Source organism: Mirounga angustirostris, unplaced genomic scaffold, assembly GCF_029215605.1.
Source record: "Mirounga angustirostris isolate CCGP_5_RB_7025 unplaced genomic scaffold, mMirAng1.0.hap1 SCAF_4, whole genome shotgun sequence".
NCBI classification, from domain to species: Eukaryota; Metazoa; Chordata; class Mammalia; order Carnivora; family Phocidae; genus Mirounga; species Mirounga angustirostris.
In genome coordinates this window covers 149,105,551-149,122,650 of record NW_026991712.1, presented here as the reverse complement: position 1 = coordinate 149,122,650, position 17,100 = coordinate 149,105,551, and positions in this window count along the sequence as shown.

Genomic DNA, 17,100 nt, shown 5'->3' with positions numbered 1-17,100 from the left:
TTGAGAAGTGTTAGTTGGAGATGGAGAGATGTATACAGATAGGTCATATATTTAGGAGGTAGAAATGACTGGTTTTGGATAGTAATTGATTTAATGTGGAAGAGTAAGAGAGAAGTGTCAAGTATAACTCCGTGGTGTCTTGTTTTCTGGATGAGTATGAGACAGCAGGGACTGGACTCAGGTCCTCTCAACCCTGACTGCAAAATCCAGTGTTCTTTGGCTTCCTCCATAAGGAGGGAGGGGCTAAATCTCTATGCCTCTTGAGTAGCATATCTTGCAGGAATGCAGAGGGAGGATGCTTACCAAAAGGAGGACACTTACTACAAAAACTGGTGAAGACTGGACTAAACCAGTCTGTGCCAAGATGCACCCCAGTGCTGAACTTTCAACAACTTTTTCCCTCATTATAACACTAAAAATCCTGCTGGGGGTGGAGATTTAATATGCCAGTTAGACATGGGACACATGAAGAAGCATGACCTTTAAATGTGCAGGTGCTAATAAATCCCAGCCTCTACATGCTTAGACATCACCCTTTTCCCACCTAATTTCTTTAAAATAACTCTCCCTAACCTCTCCTCATGGAGTCAGACTGAGGATTCTTTCCTTTGTGTTGTCTACTTTATGTTCAAGCAAAAGCCCTAGTAATGCCTTGCCTAAAACTCCCTTTGGCTTCCTATCGATTTCTATTGTTTAGAGAGCCTAAGGTAGATGATGGTGCCATATCTCATTAAGCAAATTCTGAAAGAGGGACAGGTTTTAGAGGAAAAAGCATAAGCTTAGTTTTAGATATATTAAGTTTGAGTCGTTTGTGTGCCATGCAAAAGAAAGATTAGGCCAGAGATCAGAAAAGAGGCTTTAATTGGAGATGCCAATTTGAGCCAATTTGAAGTTTATCTGTTTATAGGTGATAACCAAAGCCTATTGAGATCACTTACATTGAGGTTGTAAAACAAAAAGAGAAGAAGGCTGAATGACCAAGCTTTGAGGAGCTTTTAGAAAATGAGCTCCCCAAAGACACAGAAGCAGCTACTGGAATGGTAAGAGGAAAACCAGAAGAATGCAATATTCCAGGAAAAATACCTCTTTAATGGTTGGCCCAATACAATTCTGACCCTACAGCAAATGTCAGAGTGTCAGATTAGATGTATAAAATATGAGAACTAGCAAAGGATCACAGAAGTACTTTAATCTGGCCTCTTCAGATATAAAGAGAAATACCTACCCAGAGAGGTGAAGATCACAAGCAACCTGTGGCACAGCCAGGACTTCCAAATCAGAAGTATTGTTTTCCCATTTAAAATACAGTGAACTGGGGCACCTGGGTGGCTCATTCGGTTAAGTGTCTGACTGCTGATTTCGGCTCAGGTCATGATCTCAGGGTTGTGGGATCAAGTCCTGTGTTGGGCTCTGTGCTGGGTGTGAAGCCTGCTTAAGATTCTCTCTCTCCCTCTGCCCTTCCCCCTGCTCTCTCCATCTCTAAAAAATAAAATAAAATAAAATAAAAATAGTAAAATAAAGTAAAATAAAATACAGTTAATAATAATAAAATAAAATATAGTTGAACAATGCAGAGGTTAGGGACACCAACCCCCCCCATGCAAACAAAAATTTTCATATAACTTTTGACTCCCCAAAAACATAACTACTGATAACCTACTGTTACTGACCAGAAGGCTCACCAATAACAAAAACAGTCAATTAACACATATTTTGTATGTTATATGTGTTATAAATTGTATTCTTACAATAAAGCTAGAGAAAAAATTATTAGGAAAATCATCATAGAAAATACATTTACAGTATAGAAAATACATTTACAGTGTACCATATTTACCAAAAAAAAATCTGTGTATAAATGATTGTACATAGTTCAAGCTATATTGTTCAAGGGCCAACTGTAGTTGAGAAATTTGCCATTCTTCATTTGAATATTCCTCAGAGAAAACAAATTAAGCTATTGCCATTTTATAGGAAATTGAGACATTAGAAAGTTAAAAAATCTTGAGATCCACAGGAGCACCTGGGTGGCTCAGTTGGTGGAACATGTGACTCTTGATCTCACTCAGGCTTGTGAGTTTGAGCCCCACGTTGGGTGTAGAGATACTTAAAAATAAATCTTAAAAAAGAAAGAAAGAAAGATGGGACACCTGGGTGACTCAGTCGGTTAAGCGTCTGCCTTCGGCTCAGGTCATGATCCCAGGGTCCTGGAATCGAGTCCCACATTGGGATCCTTGCTTGGCAGAGAGCCTGCTTCTCCCTCTACCTGCTCTGCCTGTCGCTCCCCCTGATTGTGCTCTCTCTCTCTGACAAAAAAATAAATAAAATCTTTAAAAAAAAAAAGAAAGAAAGAAGAAAGTTGAAGATCATAGATTATAATTTTTAGCTTCATTTACCCAGGTCCTCTGAGTATTTAAATGCTTTTTCTATCTTCAGCCACGCTTTCCTTCCCATTTTTACATCAAAGATTCCCTTCCCATTAGGTTTGGTGACCTTTCTCTTCATTTTTCTGATGAGAGGTTAGAAATCATAAAAATTAAAAACATCTCATTTCTATGTTTGGTGCTTACCTCTGAATGTTATTTTAGTCAATGCAATGGCTATCTGCCTCCCAGAGGGACAAATTAAGCCCTACTCCTAAAAATTCAAAGGTAAATTATTGTATTAACCCCCATTACCACCTTTATATTTGAGAGTCATGATAAGTCAGAAATATGAAATGTTGATTCTAGGTTGAAAAGATTGGGAGTGCTGTGAGCCCATTAAAGTCTCAAGCCCAAAATTATCTATCTTACTTTATGTCTAAAATTCCCCCATTAGTGTATCATTGTCCTCTTTTGAATTCCTTTTAAATGTCAATAATAATCCTGAAAGGAATGAAAAACGGATTTGTTTTACTCCCCCGTTTTTGAAACATACTGGGGGCAGCTTGAGATCACCATGAACCTGGGGTGGTTGAAGAGGTTGCTAAATGTGGGAAGAAAGGCACAGAAAGAGGATGTAGATAACAAGAGGTGTATTATTTACTTTATTTACTATGTTGTTCTGGACCCACACTCTAAGCAATTATATCTTTGGAGCTCTAGTTATTAAGTGTCCTGCCCACTGATTGCTCTCCATATTTGGTAGCTTTGTATCTAGGTCAAGAAGTAGGCATGTTCTGGGGCACCTGGGTGGCTCAGTTGTTAAGCATCTGCCTTCGGCTCAGGTCATGATCCCAGGGTCCTGGGATCGAGCCCCGCATCGGGGGTCCCTGCTCAGCAGGGAGCCTGCTTCTCCCTCTCCCACTCCCCCTGCTTGTGTTTCCTCTCTCACTGTCTCTGTCAAATAAATAAATAAAATCTTAAAAAAAAAAAAAAAGAAGTAGGCATGTTCTTATATAGTTTTCTCTTGGGAGATCAAATGTGTGTACAACATTCCAAGGAATTTGTGTGACCATAAAAATTGTTTTTTCCTGCACTATTAACATAGTGCTAGAGAGAATTTGGTATTCAAACTTCAAAAGAAATTAGGAGCAACTCTAAAAAAATCTTTATGTCAAATGAAAAGTTATTCCATCACAAATCCAGCTGTGTTTTACTTTCTGATCTAAAGGTACAGATTTTGAGACTGCCTGGAAGGGAGAATGTGAAGGCACAAAATGATATTTAAAATAAATAAATCAGAGGCACTTGGGTGGTTCAATCAGCTAAGATTCCCACCCTTGATTTCGGCTCAGGTCATGATCTCATGGTCGTGAGAGCTGGGCATGGAGCCTGCTTAAGATTTTTCTCTCTCCCTCTGCCCCACCCCCCCTTAAAAAAGTAATAAAAATAAAATTAAAAATAAAATAAAGGGGTGCCTGCATGGCTCAGTCAGTTGAGTGTCTGACTCCTCTTTTCAGCTCAGGTCATGATCTTGGGGTCTTGGGCACAGAGTCTGCTTGGGATTCTCTCTCTTCTGCTCCCTCTGCCTCTCCCCCTACTCGCACTCTCACTCTCTCAAATAAATAAATCCTAAATAAGTAAGTAAGTAAGTAAATAAATAAAATATATAAGTCAGAACATATTATTTCCCTTTTTAAAATCTATCAGTGGCTTCTTTTTGCACTTTGAATAAAATGTAGCTGCTTGCCATAGCCTATAAGGTTCATTTATGATTTCTAACCTTCCTCTATGTTCACAATCTCATCTACCTTTGTGCCCTTTGTTCTATTCACACTGGCTTTTTTTTTTTTTTTTTTTTTTGAGAGAGCGAGGGAGAGAGCATGTGCTTGCGCACAGGGATGGGTAAGGGGGCAGGCAAAGAGAAAGAGAGAATCCCAAACAGGCTCTGTGTCCAGCCCCAAGCCCGATGCAGGGCTCTATCTCATGATCTTGAGATCATGACCCTGAGATCATGACCAAGCCTACATCAAGAGTCACTTAACTGACTGAGCCACCCAGGCACCCCACATTGGTTTTCTTAATGTCTTTCAACACGCTTCGGTAGTTCTTGCCTTAGGGCCATTACATCTGTTCCTATGCCTGGACTGTTCTTCCTCTAAATTTTGCATCATGGCTCCTTTTCACGAGTCATATGTCATTTCAAATGTCACCTCTTAAGAGAGGCCTTCTCTTATCATTCTATCTAAAATAGCACTCATTAACTGAAAGTATGTTATTTTTGTCTATATATCCCCTCTATTTTATAAGGTCCATTGGAGAATTGGTACTTTGTCTCTCTTGTTCCCCACCATGTCCCCAGCATCAAAAATAGTGCCAGGTACATAGTGGGTATTCAATAAATACTTGTTGAATTAATGGATGATGATACAGGAAAAAGAGGGGGCCGTTGAAGTTATGAGGTCCCAATGGAGGCAGAAGGGAAAGATTAGCCTTAAATCAGAAAGGGACACCTTTATCATTTGGCATGGAGGGAAAGAGGCACAGATAGGTACAGAAGCAGCAAAGATTTTAAATGTTGTCAGGAGGAAAGAAGGGGTAGAAATTTAAAAGCCTCCACCTTCCAGGGCCCTTGGGTGGCTCAGTCGGTTGAGCATCAGCCTCTTGATTTTGGCTCGGGTCATGATCTCGGGATCCTAAGATCAAACCCTCCATCAGTCTCTGTGCTCAGCAAGGAGTCTGCTTTTCCCTCTCCCTCCCCCTCTGCTCCTCCCTGCATGCATGTGCGTCCTCTCTCTTTCTTTCTCTCTCTCAAGTAAATAAAAATATTTAAAAGACTCCACCTTCTTTTTGAAATGTAATATAAAGTGATTGCTGGGAATGAGGGGATAGATGGTGATGGGTCCTGCTTCTGTGGGAATCAGTAAATGAGATATTTGCTTTTTTAGTTTGTTTAAACTTCACACATCTTGAAGCCAAGCCCAGTGGTAGTTTTCATTTCCTGATTAGCAATAGTTTGGGCCAAGCATTTTATTTACATTAATGTTACATAACTCCTCATAACAACCTAAGTCTGCTATTTACCAGTTTATCGATGAAGAAACTGAGGCTCAGAGAGGTTAAATAACTTGCACAAAAATCACACAACAGGAAAGTAGTATTACCAAAATTCCAAAAATTTTATTTTTTTGTCTCTCACATGATGCCTGTCAAATACCTCAAATACCTAGAATAAACAGACTTCGAATTCATTAATTTGATCATTGATATTCCTTGTTGTGGTTAACACCCAGTCCAGTTTTTAAATGCAATATGCAAAATAACAAATGTCATAACTTACATATTCCAAAAGGACAGTTCATAAGTATCATTAAGAAAGCATCTGGCTTTCCATCAGTGTTCCTTCCTTTCTGAATAATTATATCTAAAAGTCATTTGCTTAAATGGGGCTAAGCAAACTAGGCCCTGCACCCAGGGTGTGGAAGAGCAGCCTGATGAGAGGTGTTGGAGCATGAGCAATATGAGAAGGGTGAATATGTGGGCGCTTGGTGCAGGATATCAGAGTCCCAGCAGAGCAGGGAGGGTGAGGGATGATGGCAGCAGAGGCAATAGCAATTGGTTACATACAAGGGTGATATATCAAATAAATAAATACATATATTTTTAAAGATTTTATTTATTTATCTGAGAGAGAGAGAATGAGAGAGAGCAAGCACATGAGAGGGGGGAGGGTCAGAGGGAGAAGCAGACTCCCTGCCGAGCAGGGAGCCCGATGTGGGACTCGATCCCGGGACTCCAGGATCATGACCTGAGCCGAAGGCAGTCGCTTAACCAACTGAGCCACCCAGGCGCCCAAATAAATAAATATATTGAAGATAATGAAGGGAGATGTGAGGAGGGAGTTATAAATATGGAAAAACAGAAATTAGAGTGAACTCACTGGGTATTTACCCCAAAGATACAAATGTAGCGATCCGAAGGGGCACCTGCACCCCAATGTTTATGGCAGCAATGTCCACAATAGCCAAACTATGGCAAGAGCCCAGATGTCCATCGATATGAATGGATAAAGAAGATGTGGTGTATATATACACAGTGGAATACTACTCAGCCATCAAAAAATGAAATCTTGCCATTTGCAATAAGGTGGATGGAACTAGAGAGTGTTATACTAAGCGAAATAAGCCAATCAGAGAAAGATAATTATCATAAGATCTCGCTGATATGTGGCATTTAAGAAACAAAACAGAGGATCATAGGGGAAGAGAGGAAAAAAATAAAACAAGACGAAATCAGAGAGGGAGATAAACCATAATGAGACTCTTAATCACAGGAAACAAACTGAGGGCTGCTGGAGGGGAGAGGGTGGGGGGATGGGGTAACTAAATGAAGGACATTAAGGAGGGCACATGATGTGAGGAGCACTGGGTGTTACATAAGACTATGAATCACTGACCTCTTCCTCTGAAACCAATAGTACATTATATGTTAACTGAATTTAAATAAAAATTAAAACAAACAAAAAAAGAAATTAGAGTGAACTCTGTGGTGTTGGATTGGAATTGTAGGTATCAGTGTGAACTCATAATTTTCAATAGATAGATATAGAAATAAATATAGATGTGTGTATATGCATATGTGAACATGTATATACATACGTATATTCTCAAGCCTTGTTCACTGACAGGGCCTGGGAGCAATAACACCTTATCAACAATAAGCATACCTAATATCTCCATCTTGGTTTCTAAATTCTGTTCTCCACTAAAAGGCCATTTTCCTCTAAAAGGAACTGCTTCTTAGAGAAATAGTTGATTCCAAGGCTAGGGCAGGGAAGGTACAAGATGAACCTGCAACATCTTATATGCCAGAAAGTAAGGAAGTATTCAAAGAATGATGAGGCCATGTCAAAAAGACACAGAGGACAGCTTGAAGGGGCCCCCCACAGGACAAGAATGGGACAATTTGGGAATCAAAATAAAGAACAATAGCAACAGTTGTATTAAATTGGAATCCATGCATATAAACTGATATAAATAAATAAAAACGGATAGAAGAAAGTTTTTTGTTAAAGTGGAATGCCAACAGTGAGTGTAGAAGGGATGATAGAATTAGAAATTCACCATTTGGCAACCATAGTAGTAATAATTAATTAAGCCAAGAATCATCTATGTATGCTAAGCCACTTGGTGAAAATTTGATGAGGAATGGGATATTTATATAGCCTCAAAATACTTCCCTACAAAATACTTATTAATTAAGAAGGGGAAAAGAACAACTATACTATGGAAAACACCAGCAAATACCACTTAATCTGTGAACAGTTAACATCAGTAATAGGAAAATTGAAATTGTTACCACCCGATGGCATGCAATGAGAAAAAACAACAACAGCATCACTTCTGTGCTATTCTTGCTAAAAACGCATAATCTGAATCTAATGAAGAGAAAACATCAGACTTACTCTAACTGAGGAACATTCTATGAAATAACTCACCTATAATCTTTAAAAGTAGCAAGATCATGAAAATCAAAGAAAGGCTACAGAACTGTTTTGATTAAAGACTCATAAGAGATTTGATAATTAAATGCATCACTATAAAGGCAATTATTGGGAACAATTGGCTAAACTCAAGTGGAGTCTGGGGGGATTAGACGAGAGTAATGCATCAGTGTTAATTGCCTGATTTTTATAATTTGTGGATGCTGAAAAATCATATGGGGGCACCTGGGTGGCTCAGTCGTTAAGCCTCTGGCTTCGGCTCAGGTCATGATCCCAGAGTCCTGGGATCGAGCCCCGCATCGGGTTCCCTGCTCCACAGGAAGCCGCTTCTCCCTTTCCCACCCCCAGTCCCCCTGCTTGTGTTCTCTCTCTCGCTCTCTCTCTCTCTCTCTGTCAAATAAATAAATAAATAAAATCTTTAAAAAAAATTATATGGGCAACCTACTCTCAAAGTTTTAGAAATTAAAATATCCTTTTTGTACTGTTCTTATAACCTTCCTATCTATAAGTTTGAAATCTTTTAAAATAAAAAGGAAAAAATATTAGCAAGGGTGTCCAAAAGAATACCCTTCCAAACATTGGAACTGACTGCCAATGTCTTAAATGGAAAATGTGATTCCTGGAATTGTGGGTAGAAACACATTGCTTTGTAGGCTTAATTATAGCAATTATTCTCCATCTAACCACACCCTCCAAGATCCCAATAGAAATCTACCTCCTCCTGGAAGCCTTTGACTCTTCCAGCCCACACTCATCATCCATTCCATACCAGCACTCAGGATACATATTTTTTGTATCACTTCCTTGGCATTTAATCATGTATAACCTTGTGACCTCTCTTGTACTATTATCATACATAATTTGGGGGTTCTTGTTTAAATCATCTCATGAATATATCATCTCTACCACTATACCACTATAATTATGTTGCAATCAGCTTAGGAGCAGACACCATGTATGATCTCTTTTTCCCCCAGGGTACCCAGCATATGTTTGTTTGTTGTTGTTGTTTATTCAAGTATAGTTGACATATGACATCGCATTATTGTCAGGTGTACAGCATAGTGATTTGACAACTCTACAGTTATGGTACCTAGCATATGGTTTGCAATCACATTTCCACATTCCAAGGACTGTCAAAGGATAATTGATCTCAACTGATAATTGATATTTCTTGCATCCCCACTATGTATCAGGTACTGTAAATAATAATTCCTCACATGTATGGAACGCTTTACAGTTTATGTAGCACCTACAAATCCATTATTTCATTTGTTCTACATAACAAATGAGGTAGGTGCCACCACATGATAAGTATGCTCAGAGAAGGACTGTGACTGACTGGTCTCACAGCCATTTAATAGCAGAATTGGGATGCCAACCTTGGTCTTCAGATGCCACGTCCAGCCCGTTTTCTTTTTTTTTTTTTTAAAGATTTTATTTATTTTTTAGAAAGCGAGCGAGAGGGAAACAGCATGAGAGGGGAGAGGGTCAGAGGGAGAAGCAGGCTCCCCGCTGAGCCGGGAGCCCGATGTGGGACTCGATCCCAGGACCCCGGGATCATGACCTGAGCCGAAGGCAGACGCTTAACCATCTGAGCCACCCAGGCGCCTGTCCAGCCCGTTTTCAACATCACCCTAGGAAACAGGTAACAAGTCTGGACACATTGATGGTCGTAGGTATTGTATTAATTTTCTATTGCTTCTGTAACAAGGAATCACAAATATGGTGGCTTATACAACACAAATACATTAGCTTGCAATTCCGTAAAATAGAAGTCTAACAAAGGTCTCACTGGGCTAAAATTAAGGAGTCTGCAGGGTTATATTCCTTTCTACAGACTCTAGAAGAGAATCCATCTCCTTGCCCTGTCTAGTTTATAGATGCTGATCATGTTCTTTGGCTCATGTCCCCCTTTCTCCATCTTCAAAGCAAGCAACAGTGCATCTCTTTGTGCCTCGGTCTATAATTCCATCTTCCTCTCACTCCCTCTTCCACTTATAAAAACTCTTTTTTAAAAAATATTTTATTTATTTATTTATTTGAGACAGAAAGAGAGAAACAGCATGAGAGGGGAGAGGGTCAGAGCCGGGAGCCCGATGTGGGACTCCATCCCAGGATTCCGACATCATGACCTGAGCTGAAGGCAGTCGCTTAACCAACTGAGCCACCCAGGCACCCCAATTATAAAAACTCTTGTGATTAAAGTTGGACCTATCCAGATAATCCAAGATAATAGCCCTATTTTAGGGTCAGGTCAGTTGATTAGCAACCTTAATACCTTCTGCAACCTTAATTCCCCTTTGCTATGTATTCTAACATATTAACAGTTTCCAGAGATTAACACATGGACATCTTTGGGGGCCACTATTCTCTCAACTGTATGTTCTTCAAAGTTTCACTTCCCCAAAATTCCCTGAGCACTTTAACATCTTAAATCATGATATGAACAGTTCTTCCATCTACTGAAAATCAATCATCAGATTCTAATAGGACACTTTGTTTACTAATACATTATTAATATCTAGAAAATCATTTTTATGAAAAATGAGCCAAAGTTTGATTTACAAAAATTAGTATTCTCTGAGTCCAGTGGTTCTTAATTCAATAAATAAGGGAATTGAGGCCAGTGACATTAAGAAACTTTGTCGGGCGCCTGGGTGGCTCAGTTGGTTAAGCGACTGCCTTCAGCTCAGGTCATGATCCCAGGGTCCTGGGATCGAGTCCCGCATCAGGCTCCCTGCTCTGCAGGGAGCCTGCTTCTCCCTCTCCCACTCCCCCTGCTTGTGTTCCCTCTCTCGCTGTGTCTCTCTCTGTCAAATAAATTAAAAAAAAAAAAAAAAGAAACTTTGCCAAGGACACACAGCTAGTAAGTGGCAGAGTAGGAATTCAAACTTAGGTCCTACCGCAAAGATCAGGGCTTTTCCATTTATACCATTTCTTCACCAAGAATAGCTCCTCCCAGGCCCTAATGCCCTAATTTAATGCCTGTGACTTAAATACCAATCTGTTCCTTTGGATCATCCACTTTCTATGGACCACCTTGCAAATGTAAATCCTTGCAGAAGATTAATACAAATCCTCTGGTAGCCGATTAAATAAGATAATGGTTGTACACATATGTTGTAAAGGGAGAGAAAAGCACATATGATAGATGTATGACTTAGTGCATAAGCAGACAGTTGTGAAAGAAAGGAAAGGCTGAGAAGAGGCTTGATCAAATCCTGACTTTGCCTCTTGTATGATCATGGACAAATCCCAAATCCTGGTAAACTCTCTTAACCTTAATTTTCTGATCTATCAAATACATCATTCATAGAGTTGCTGTGAGAATTACATGCCATAATTCTTGAAAAGCACTTATGACAGAGCCTGGCTCAACGTTTGTGTTCTAAGAACTGTTGGCAAGTGTTAATAAAGATCCTGATGGCTTCTTTACCTAATTCACGAATAGATTCTGGAATGGGTGATTTCTTGATCAACCACAAGGTGGAGATAGAGACACAGGAATGTACGTCTTTTTTTTTTTTTAAGATTTTATTTATTTATTTCACAGAGAGAGAGAGAGAGAGAGCGTGAGAACAGGAACACAAGCAGGGGGGCGTGGGAGAGGGAGAAGCAGGCTTCCCGCTGAGCAGGGAGCCCGATGCGGGGCTCGATCCCAGGACCCTGGGATCATGACCTGAGGTGAAGGCAGACACCCAACGACTGAGCCACCCAGGCATCCCTGAGAGAACATCTTTAATACACTTACTTTCTTCTGCTTCCTCAGTCTAGAAACAAGAGGCAGGGTGGGGTTTTTTTTTTTAAGATTTTTAAAAATTTTTATTTATTTTAGGGGCATACTTACCCTTTCTCCCAAAAAGCCCATTGGGTCCTCATGAAATTGGACTCTTAGAAGTCTATCTTAGCATCCCAGGATTCTCAGGATGTAGATTTGGTTTCAGTTGTTCTCAGAGAATCACTTTGTTGGTATATTTTGATAAGTTCATTAAGAACTCAACTCTCATTACCTCCAGGCATGATCTTATAGGCTATGTACCTATTATAATTATAATCTCAAAAAATTATATACATATTATATATATAATTAGGATTAGAATCTCAATAAAACCATAAAGTCCACTTAGAAGATGAAGGTACCATCAAGTATCAACTTCAAACGGCCACTACTCTTAGGACTCAAGAAAACATTACTGTAGAAGCAGAGCTTAGATTTTCCCCAAAATCTAATTGGATAAAAGAAACCCCTTCATTTCTATGTATAACTAAAGGATGAATAAGCATTAGCCAAGGGAAGGAGAATGAAAGAGGAAAGATCATTAGAAGCTGAGTTCCAAGACATGTAAAGGGTCAAAGAAGAAAAAGCAGTGTTCTTGTAGGTTTGAAAGTAATTACAGGGGCGCCTGGGTGGCTCAGTCATTAAGTGACTGCTTTTGGCTCAAGTTATGATCTCAGGGTCCTGGGATCGAGCCCCGCATCGGGCTCCCTGCTCGGCGGGAAGCCTGCTTCTCCCTCTCCCATTCCCCCTGCTTGTGTTCCCTCTCTTGCTGTGTCTCTCTCTGTCAAATAAATAAATTTTAAAGATCTTAGAAAAAAAGAAAGTAATTATGTATGGCTTAACAGTAAAGACTGAGTGGGGAATGGCAATAGTTAAAACTGAAGGGGTAAGCTGGAAATAAATAATTAGGCCCTATGTTTTATGTTGAGTATGGACTTTATCTGAGGACAATGCAGAGTCACCAAAGGACATCAAGGTGGGGCAAGACAGGATCAGATTCATGCTTTAGAAAGATCATTCTGGCTGCAAGATAGAGACTAGAGGAAGGCAAAACTGGATGGAAGGTGTGCTCAATATTTTGTTTGTCTCTCCAGATGGTCTTTCCACCCTACTCCCCTTGTTTGGTGTCACAGAAGCCTTACTGATATGGGCTCCCAACAGGCTCCATTGCCTTCTGGCTTCTGGTTGGGTCCAGAAACCAAATTCTTGGTTGGGAAATAGCAGCAGGAGATCAGAGGTCAGAAAGGAAAGAAAGAAAGGCCTGAATACTTACCCCCAGCTCCCTCCCTGCTGAGCCACTTTATAAGGACCATAGCTCTTATCAGACAGCACCCTCCATTCAGCTGCCCTCTTCAGATTCTGGTAATCACTCTCTCCCTTATTTTTTCATGCCTTTGGCTAGTAATGATTCCCACTGTTGCTAGCCCGGGGGAACTTTATATCCCTTGTTGGTTCCCTAAACCCTGCACACATTTTGTAAATATTTCCTTTATTAAACACACTGGAAATTATCTAGTATGAGTGTGCTCTCTATTTCCTGCCAGGACTCTTAACTGGTATAGAAAGAAACAAGTAATAATAATGACAGCTAACATTAATTATGTTCCAGGCATTCTCCTAAACAGTTCACATACGTTAACTCATTTAATGCTTACAGCAACTCTATGAATTATCCCTCCTTTACAAATATGGAATCTGAGGTATAGAGAGATCAAACAGTTTTCCCAAAGTCACTAGTAAGAAGCTAAACCATAATTCAAATCCACAGTCTGTTTCCAGAATCTGTGTTCTTAACCACTATACTCCTTTGATGAGGTAAGAGTTGTTTGTTTTTTTTTTTTAAAGATTTTATTTATTTATTTGACCGAGAGATAGAAGAGCACAAGCAGAGGGAGTGGCAGAGGGAGAGGGAGAAGCAGGCTCTGCACTGAGCAGGGAACCTGATGCGGGACTCGATCCCAGGACCCTGAGATCGTGACCTGAGCCAAAGGCAGATGCTTAACCATCTGAGCCACCCAGGTGCCCGAGGTAAGAGTTGTTTTAAGTTGAAGCAATAGCAGTGGATGGAGAGGAATAGAAGGGTTTAAGAGATATTATTGCTAATCTCAGCACAATTTGGAAGATTAGTTGGGTTCAAGAGACAATATAAATGCATTGATTTAAGAATGAAAGGGACCCTTGTTTATAATTTGTATCTTACTACCTGGGTGATCTTGAGTAAGTCACTTTATCTTTCCAGGTTTTAGTTTCTTCATCTGTAAAATGGGACCAATAATACCTACTTCATGGAGTGGCTGGAAGAATTAAACAAAGTATTGGAAGTCCCAGCCAGAACAGTTAGGCAAGAAAAAGAAACAAAAGGCATCTAAATCAAAAAGGAAAAAGTAAAACTGTCTTCATTTGCAGAGAGAGAAAGAGAGAGACTCCACCGAAAAAATATGAGACTAATAAATTCAGTAAAGCTACAGGACACAAAATCAATTTGCATTTCTAAACGCTAATAATGAGCTATCAGAAAGAGAAATCAAGAAAACAATAACATTTACCATTGCATCAAAAAGAATAAGATACCTAGGAATAAATTTAACCAAGGAAGTGAAAGACCCCTACACTGAAAACTATCATATGTTGATAAAAACAACTGAAGAAGACACAAATAAATGGAAAGATATTTCGTGCTCAGGGAAGAATTAATACTGTTAAAATGTCCCTATGGGGGCGCCTGGGTGGCTCAGTCGTTAAGCATCTGCCTTCGGCTCAGGTCATGATCACAGAGTCCTGGGATCGAGCCCCACATCGGGCTCCCTGCTCCGCGGGAGGCCTGCTTCTCCCTCTCCCACTCCCCCTGCTTGTGTTCCCTCTCTCACTATCTCTCTCTCTGTCAAATAAATAAATAAAATCTTAAAAAAAAAAATGTCCCTATGAACCAAAGCAATTTATAGATTCAGGGCAATTCCTATCAAAATTCCAATGGCATTGGGCGCCTGGGTGGCTCAGTTGGTTAAGCAACTGCCTTCGGCTCAGGTCACGATCCTGGAGTCCCGGGATCGAGTCCCGCATCGGGCTCCCTGCTCAGCAGGGAGTCTGCTTCTCCCTCTGACCCTCCCCCCTCTCATGCTCTCTCTATCTCATTCTCTCTCTCAAATAAATAAATAAAATCTTTAAAAAAAAAATTCCAATGGCATTTTTCATAGAAATAGAACAAGTAATCCTAAAATTTGTATGGCACCACAAAAGACCCTAAATAGCCAAAGCAATCTTGAGAAGAGCAAATCTGAAGACACAACACCTTCTGATTTCAAACTATATTACACAGCTATAGTAATTAAAGCAGTATGATATTGGCATTAAAAAAAGACATATAAATCAATAGAACAGAATAGAGTTCAGAAATAAACCCACACATATATGATCAGTTAATTTATAAAACAGCCAAGAATATACAATGAGGAAAAGAATAGTCTCTTCAATAAATGGTGTTGGAAAAACTAGACAACCACATGCAAAGAATGAAACTGGACCCTATCTTATACCATACAAAAAAAAAAAAAAAAAAACACCTGAAAATGAATTAAAGACTTGAATGTAACACCTGAAACTATAAAACTCCTAGAAGAAAATACAGGAGGTAAGGTCCTTGACATTGGTCTTGGCCATGATGATTTGGATTTGACACCAAAAGCAAAGTCAACAAAAGCAAAAATAAACAAGTGGGTCTACATCAAACTAAAAAGATTTTGCTCAGCAAAAGAAACCATCAACCAAATGAAAAGGCAACCTATGGAATGAGAAAAAACATTTGCAAATCATATATCTGATAATGAGTTAATATCCAAAATACATCAAGGACTCATACAACTCAATAGCAGCAAATGAACAAGCAAATAATTCAATTTAAAAATGGGTAGAGGACCTGAATAGACATTTTTCCAAAGAAGACATTCAGATAGCCAACAGGTATGTGGAAAGATGCTCAAATCACTAATCACCCAGGAAATACAAATCAAAACTACAATGAGATATCCCCTCACACCTGTTAGAATTGCTATTATTAAAAAAAAAAAAGAAGAAGAAGAAGTGTTGGTGAGGATATGGAGAAAAGGGAACCCTTGTGCACTGTTGGTGGGAATGTAAATTGGCGTAGCCACTGTGGAAAACAGTATGGAGATTTCCTCAAAAAATTACAAATACAAGAGGTAATCCAGCAACTCCACTTCTGGATATTGATCTGAAGGAAACGAAAACACTAACTTGAAAAGATATCTGCACCCCCACATTCACTGCAACAGTATTTACAATAGCTAAGACATGGAAACGATCGAAGTGCCCACTGATGGATGAATGAATTAAAAAAATGTGGTACACACACACACAGTGGAACATTATTCAACCACAAAAAAGAAGGAAATCCTGCTATTTACAACAACACAGTTGGACTTTTCTTTCCTTTGGGTGTCTACAGTACTTTGATCATCTATGGGATCTTTATGGCATGTCTTTTACTCTGTCTACTGTCAGATTTAGTAGTTCATATGTTTCTCCCCACTGTGAAGCTCCATTAGTCAAGGTCAGAGTCATAGAATCCTGATTCATATACACAGTAAGTGCTTGGTAATACTTACTGAATGGACAAATAACACTCCTAGGAAATTATCTCCTGAGTTTTATCTCAATTTGCCTTTCCTGCTGTCATGAAAATGAGAAAACTACACCTCAACTTTATTGGCTACTCTTCTTATTTATTCACAAAGCCTGGGACACACTAGGTGCTTAGTAAATATTTTTTTTGTTTTTGTTTTTTAAAGATTTTATTTATTTATTTGAGACAGAGAGAATGAGAGAGAGAGCACATGAGAGGGGGGAGGGTCAGAGGGAGAAGCAGGCTCCCTGCCGAGCAGGGAGCCCGATGCAGGACTCGATCCCGGGACTCCAGGATCATGACCTGAGCCGAAGGCAGTCGCTCAACCAACTGAGCCACCCAGGCGCCCAGTAAATATTTGTTAAATGAAGGAACTAACATCAAGCAGTTACAGGAAACTGGCAGCCTAGCACACCGGAGGTTGTGGAGTCAGATGAGCTGGATTCAAATCCAGGCTCTAATGCTGTGAGATATTGAGCAAGTTCATATCGTCAGTGTGCCTCAATTTCCTCATGTGTAATGAGGATAATAGAACTTATCTCATAGGGGTGCCTGGGTGGCTCAGTCGTTAAGCGTCTGCCTTCGGCTCGGGTCATGATCCCAGGATCCTGGGATCGAGCCCCGCATCCGGCTCCCTGCTCTGCGGGAAGCCTTCTTCTCCCTCTCCCACTCCCCCTGCTTGTGTTCCTTCTCTCGCTGTGTCTCTCTGTCAAATAAATAAATAAAATCTTAAAAAAAAAAAAACAAAAAAAAACCTATTCAAAAAAAAAAAAACTTATCTCATAAACATAAAAGAATTGTGAGAGCTAAAAAT